General features: G+C 32.1%; 1 long non-coding RNA gene across 1 annotated transcript; it reads left to right on the top strand.

The window, feature by feature from the left end:
* The first annotated feature begins 5625 nt into the window (after positions 1–5625).
* Positions 5626–6164, top strand: LOC145014644 (uncharacterized). The gene is made up of 3 exons (XR_013665569.1): positions 5626–5755; positions 5911–5989; positions 6113–6164. It is a non-coding gene; the product is annotated as an uncharacterized LOC145014644 (long non-coding RNA).
* Positions 6165–7512: the final 1348 nt, after the last annotated feature.

Raw genomic sequence — 7512 nt, 5'->3', positions numbered from 1 at the left:
TATGCTAGATGATTATGGATGTGGTAGCTTGTTTAAAAGAACTATTATATGCATTATGCAGATTGGATGGCAGGCCTAAATGTTTTTTCTTTTAGTACATCAATTTTCCCATTTCAATAGTTTTCCTAATCAACTAAATAGAATGAGTACATCAGAATACTCTAATAAACATATTGGATGACAAATTTAGAATCAGTTGTTTTCTAACAAGCTTAGGTTCTTATCTTCAACTACCATTCTTGCTTCTTGTAACCCCAAACAGGGACCTCTTCAGATAATACACAATGGGTATATTAGGTATTTGACTGGCAAAACAAACTAGTAAATCTACAAATATTTGAAAGGCTTAGTGGGGGCAGTTGATTCCAATTCTTCATCATTAATCTGCCTTACTGTTTGCTCAACTCAAGTAGGCCACCAATTTGAGGTCACACACTTAGAATCATTCATCTGACTATATAAACCTTCTAGGGATCAGTTTATACAGGCATCAATACAATTTAAATTCATCAAGATTTTTACTGACATTATGAATCCTTGTCTTTTCCATTTTTATCACTTCTCTGGCAACATGTTAGATGGGATACCCAAGTATCTTGGTAGCCTCTGTAGTCTGGAAACTTTGTATTTCGATGAAAACTCTGTTGTTGTCAAATTTCTTGATTTTCTTGATAACTTGTCTGGATGCACATCACTTGCATTAAAAGAGTTGGATGCTTCTAATAGCCAGTTTACAGGGTCATTGTCCGATGAGATCTGAAAGTTTTCATCCCTAGAATCTTTGTACTTATCTTATAATCACTTAAATGGAAGTATAAGTGAGAAACTGTGGGAACTATCGGGGCTTGAATTGCTTGATGTTTCTTTTAATAATCTTACAGTTCCTTCTACATATCACTTGTCAAGCCTTTCTTATGTAAAAGCTATTGATCTGTTGTCCTGTAAGATAGTTCCTCACTTCCCAAAATGGATCCAAACACTCAAAAATCTCGTCGTTCTTGATCTTTCCAATACTGGAATTTCAAACACAATTCCTCTGAAGTTTTGGGACATGTGGGCTTCTCCTTTAACATATTTGAATCTTTCTTCCAACAATATTAGCGGGAAAGTATCAGATTTATCATCATATTTTGCCGATGAATCTATCATAATATATTTGAGTTCCAATAGCTTTAATGGTCCAATACTGAATGTTCCTTCCACCTTGTTTATATTAAATCCTTCCAGAAACAAATTCTCTTGAGGGATCTCCTTTATATGCCAAATTGTAGATGGGTTCTTAACATTTCTTGACCTCTCTCATAACTCATTAAGTGGACAACTCCCCGACTGCTTGTGACATTTCAAAGAACTATAGTTTCTCAATCTCAGACACAACAATCTATTTGGAAGGCTTCCTCCCTCTATTGGATCTTTGATAGAACTCAAGATTTTGTATTTATACAAGAACAACTTTTCTGGAGAATTGCCTTTGTCTTTAAAAAACTACACGAACTTAAAGTCATTGAATTTGGGAGCCAAAAAGTTTTTTGGTAATGTGCCTGTATGGATTGGGGAAAGTTTATCAGTGTTGTATGTTCTTATTCTAAGATCAAACAACTTATCTGGAACCATCCCGTTACAGTCATGTCAATTACCAAATCTTCACATTTTGGACTTGTCAATGAATAATCTCCATGGAACCATCCACTCATGTTTGAATAATCTTAAGAGCATGGTTCAACAAGGATTCTCCTAAGATGTAGAGCTTCATAGAAAGATAAGAGGCATGGTGTATGGATGGGGGGCATATATTGACCATGCAATGATTGAGTGGCAAGAAGATGAACGTGAATTATTTAGCACTCTAAAATTGGTGAAGAGCATTGACCTATCAAGCAATAATTTAACAGGAGAAATCCCATATGAAATTTCCAATCTTTATGACTTGATTTCCCTGAACTTGTCAAAGAACATTCTATTTGGAGAGATTCCCAAAAATATTGGTGAGATGAAAAACTTTTGACTTTCGATTTATCTAGAAACATATTATCAGGGCAGATACCATGGGTGGCTATTTTCCGTGTTTTGTATTTAATAATATATATTTTTTATAGCTAGCATTTCTGATTTGTGACAATGTGCTTATGTTTGACAGGTACAAGTACCCTCATCTTGCCTTAAACCAACTAAGAAACCTACTAGTTTTGTTCAAGGAAGAATATGGAAACCCGCAAAACATTTCATTAGATATTGTTTCGATTATGAACTCTAGTTTGTTTTGTATGAGACATCTAAAAGATTTCAAATTATGTTGTTTGTATTTGGTAAACTGATGGTGTAAGATATTTTAAATCTTTGGATTGTAGATATGTAAAATGTTTTAGATTTTAATTTACTGTTTTTGTTTTATTGTATACAAAAAATTTAGTCTATACAAAAATATGGGAAATTAAACAAATCACAGGGTCATGGCTAAAAGTTGTAAATCTGTGCAGAACCTATAGGGACAACTTATCGTTTGTATAGGGATATGTATGGCGATTGTTAAGGGATATGCAAACTGATTTTGTTTGAAACCGAACCTTCGATTTAGTAATGGCACAATTGTTAAGAGATAAACACTTAATGCCAAGCTTGGAACAATAGTATAAGGACTTGAGTGAATCCTACTTACGTAATAACTAGTCTCAAATATATTTGTTTATGCTTTCCTGACTTCAGTAACCTTTTACTTATGTTATTAAAAAAAGAAGAGGAATAGTCATTTCTCAACAATATAATAATTAGCAAAATGGATAAGTGTCATCATACTATTTTAGTTTGGATAAAATACTTTGCTCATAAGAAAGCCCCACAATATATACCATTGTAATTGAACTTTCAAATGTATTTAATATCATCCCAATAACTTATAACTCCCAAAACTAGTGAAAGATCTTTTTAGCAATGCTCATTATGCTATTACGGTTCTCTTTTAACATAATGAAATTACAATGACTACAATCTACTGATGGTTTTTTTTATAGAGAATCAAAATCTAATTGATTTTAGAAATAAATAGGCGTCAAAGTAATATGGTTGTTGGATTCCATGTAAAAGATTTGAGGGATGACAACATGATGAGCTTTGTGACTTATATCTGAACAAGACACGTTCAAGTTACTCAAATTATATGTGTAAGAAACTAACAATAAGAATTACAGCCACATCAACACAAAAAGGCATTTCTTTAGACAGTCAGTGGTCGCAAACATACATATTCACATCACTTTGCACATTTAATCAAGTAAAGAAAATTCTAGATAAATAACATTTTAAGAGAAAACACTACTAGAAACATGACCTTTAGCGACGGAATCAGCTACGGATTTTGTATGTAGCTAATTAGTGACGGCTTACAGAGGGATCAACGACGGCACACATAAATATTTCGACCAACATACTTATAGACTTTTATAGATGTATTATTGAGGGATTAACGACTGAACTGCAAGAATTTATCGACAAAAATGGGCACTTCCCCAATCGGTCGCAAATTAAAAAAATTTAGTGATGGAACAACGACGGACTATTAAAAATCACACACCCTTTTTTTTTTTTAATCCCACGCCAATCATCGATCACAGAAAATGGACGCCTCCCTTTTTTTTCATTCCCCACTTTTCTTTCCCTCGTTTTCTTTTCTTTCCATGCTTTTATTTTCATTCCTAAACTCTAAACAATTTTCTCCAAAAGCCCTAATCGACCTCTGTCGACTTAAATTCCTCCTCCGCCCGGAAAATCACCTCCACTACCGTCTACCTGTGCGTCCCTCTTTGAAGTATACTTGAAAATTACAAGAAAACCTTATAAATCACATCCTCGCTTTCTTTCCTCTCGGTCCATTTGCTTTCCTCGTTGAGTCGTCATTCATCAGTTATCGTAAACCTTCGTATTTTGGTTTCTTGTTGTCTGTAAGTTCCATATTCATGTAGCTCTCTTTCTTCTCTTTCATTTTAGATCAAATCAGAACTCGTTTTTCTAAGCTCTGCCTTCCTCAACTCGTTAATTTTGGTTTTCCTAGGGTTTTCTTGGTGCTTACATACATTTTGTTTTTGCTATTATAATTTAAAGCTCTCGCAGATGAAATTGTATGATATTGATTGGTACCGGGTGTAGGCATTTGACAAGGGGCTCAATTTCAAAACGACAACAATACATGGAGTGGCCGGAAGATGTGTCATCGAAGAAATTAACAACTACACCACTCATGTACTCGACTTTGGCAAACAAACATCTCAGTGTAATTAAATTTACAAAATTTAGTCATCTAATTCTTTGTTTCTAGATTTTATCAACTTTGAAGATGAAAAACATTATGAAATATATGCAGATAATCTCATAAAAGCACTGCTCTTTCTTTCTTATTTCATGGGAGATATTCCTCATGTATGTGATAGTAACCAATTTCACTTTATTATCTAACAAGTTAAAAGACTAAATTGCCCCTGTTACTGTCACTACATGTAGGATTCACTTCTGATAGAGATGGGAACATGATCAATGTTCATATGTAATCTAAATTAAGATTTCTTGTTAAACTAATGATTAAAAATACATACAATACGTTATACAGGTTTGGGATGACAGCATAACTGAGACTGCAGAAGAAATATTCTATAATTCTGATGTTGAAAATCTAGTCAAAGCTATTTAGACCAACATAATGGTATTTTACATATTTACTTTACATGACTTGTTTAAGAATTAGAAAGTTTTTTTTTTGGGATTTTAATTAGTATTTTTATATATTTTGTTTCGCAGAAAGAATGGGCATATCAAGTTCCAACAGGGGAGAAGTGCATCAGAAATCAGAATACTGGTCCCAACTTGTATGTGAAACCGTATATAATACATAGATGCAAAAAACAATTACAAATGAACATTTTTTTTATAAATTTGATTACTTTCAACAGATATGCAAGTGAAGGAATAAAAGCAACATGTAGTTGGGCATACAAAGGAGTTGGGAATGATTTTGTTCATGGAGATGACTACTTTTTGTCTCATTTACCAATTGTTAATTGGCGATTAGCTCAAGGTGGTGTTAGATTGTCATTTTGCTTTAAGCTATCAGCAAATACTAATTAAATACTAACATAAGTCGTGTGTATATATATATATATATATATATATATATATATATATATATATATATATATATATATATATATATATATATATATATATATATATAGAGAGAGCTCTTGTTTCAAATATATGTTAGAAAATGAACTATCTCTGCTACTTTCTTCTTGAAATTTATTATCTTGTTCTTTTTTTTATGTGTTTATAAACAATAATTTTTTAGTCTGTAAAGTTTCTAATTTATTAATTGTTTGAAGCGGTAGTCAGGTCTCTATTCAATCTACAGAAGAAGAAGATGATGAGAAATTTGACTGGTAAAAACTAGTGTGCTGGCAGGAAAGAAAGGAGTTACTAACGAAGAAAAAGCTCATTTGATGAATGAAATGAAACAACAAAAAGGAGGTATGTGCTTTAAACTTTTAGTTATCTTAAAAAATACAAAATTATATTTAATAATGTGCTATGTAGATTAAAATATTGATAAATAATACATCTTATATTTAAGCAAGTGAAGTTACAAAAAATAGCTCTCGAGGCACAAGCTATAGAGATGAAGAAGATGCAAAAAGAAATTCAAAGTTATGAAAAAGGAAAGTTTGCTCAACAATTCATCATTCCATTATAGTATAACAAGGCTCAATTGGAGGTAAAGATTGAATTTCAGTTGAAATCTTTCGAATTCCATTTCCATCATTCATGGAATTCACCATTCCTTCCATGTTTTGAAGGAATTCAATTGCATTCCTATTTACTTATCTTGTTTAACATGTGAGTGAGTATGTACTCTATCTCTTAGTTTAGGACAAATACTTACAATGTTAGCTGAAAAAGGAATTACATTTCAAATCACTTCAAATGTTGTTGAAAAGTCGATTATTTGGTCCATGTGCATTCCAGAAAAAATACACAGATAATTAAACTTTTTCTTTAAATTTATATATTTCTTCAGTAAATAAAAAATATATGACTTGAAACATTAAAAACTTTAATATATATTTTGCAGGCGTTGTCTTGTAGTACTAAAATCCCATAGTGAATTCTCTATGTGTTGACCAAGGTTTGACTGCTCTTCAATAATGTAACTTTATCTTTAAATTATTTTATCTTTTTTAATGATTATTTTAATCATACAGGAAGGGATAGGGGAATAATGTAAGGAAGAATTCCCAAAGTCTTATGGCTCTAATCAATAAAATTGTATTTGGATTTACTTTATTTATTTTCTCTTAAGTAGTGTTTGGAATGATGGTTAGATCCATTTCATTACCTTGTTCATTCCATTCCTTTGTCCATTCCATTCCGTCGAAGCAAAGGCCTGTGGAAAGACCTACAGACCATGAAGGTTAGTCTTTAACTTTTTTCCTAATTAAAAATATCTACTGTTAATTTTGGTCTGGATGATGGTCGTTAAGAGATTACAATTTCTAACAAGCAATTTGCAAACATCATATTTTTTTTCATCAACATGTATTAACATTTACTTTTTGGTTGGAATCGGAATTTAATTCCATTCCGGTCCCATATTTGGTTTCAAATGAGTAGACACTAATCTCTTTTTCATCAACAGAAAAGCATTGCTTCCAACAAAAACATTAAATCTAGCAAAAAGCAGGAAGGCATCATGCAACCCAGTCTTTTTCCATTACTAGAAAAACTAAATGGACATTGGTTCTCCTAATTCCATCGGATTGAACAGGAATTGGAATCCAATTCCATTCTGATCATTCTTTTGGACACAAGATATCAAAGCAACGAAGAACATGTGTGCATAAATGCAAAATATGAGAGGAAATTTAGAATTATGGTACATTATACTTTAAAATCAAATAACAATCAACGTTGAACTTTGATATTTGATGTTTATGAATGTTTTGGTAAACACTGATGGTTAGATTCTTTTGGGATTTTAATGTTAAAGTTTGGTTTGTGAATGTATAATTAGTGGATGTTTTTTGTATTTAAATGTGAATATTTGTTTTGGATTATGTAATTATTTGATTTTTTGGTATTTTTTTAGATTCACAACAAATGAAAATCTGGTATTATTTATTTGCAAGGGAATAGCTATGGAAAAAAAATTCACATCTTAAATTTGCGACAGATCACTGACGGAAAGAGAAGAAATCACATCTAAAATTTGCAAGGGATTAGCGAGGCATTGAAAAACACTGATATAGAGGTTTGCGAGGGATTAGTGACGGAATATTGTTGATAGGTTTTGTCGCCAATGTCCTAAATTGCAGTATTAAGTGCCATTTTACGATGGGTATTCTGTCGCTAAGCTCGTCGCAACAAAAAACTAACCCGTTGCTAAATCCCTCGCTAAGTCATTAGCCACCCTTTAATTGGCTATGGAGTAAGTCTGTAGTTGATCCGTCACAAATGATCTTTAGCGATGGATTT

Source organism: Lactuca saligna, chromosome 9, assembly GCF_052625555.1.
Source record: "Lactuca saligna cultivar CGN05327 chromosome 9, ASM5262555v1, whole genome shotgun sequence".
Lineage (NCBI taxonomy): Eukaryota > Viridiplantae > Streptophyta > Magnoliopsida > Asterales > Asteraceae > Lactuca > Lactuca saligna.
Note: the sequence above shows the minus strand (reverse complement) of the source record. Positions and strands in the feature narration are given on the sequence as shown.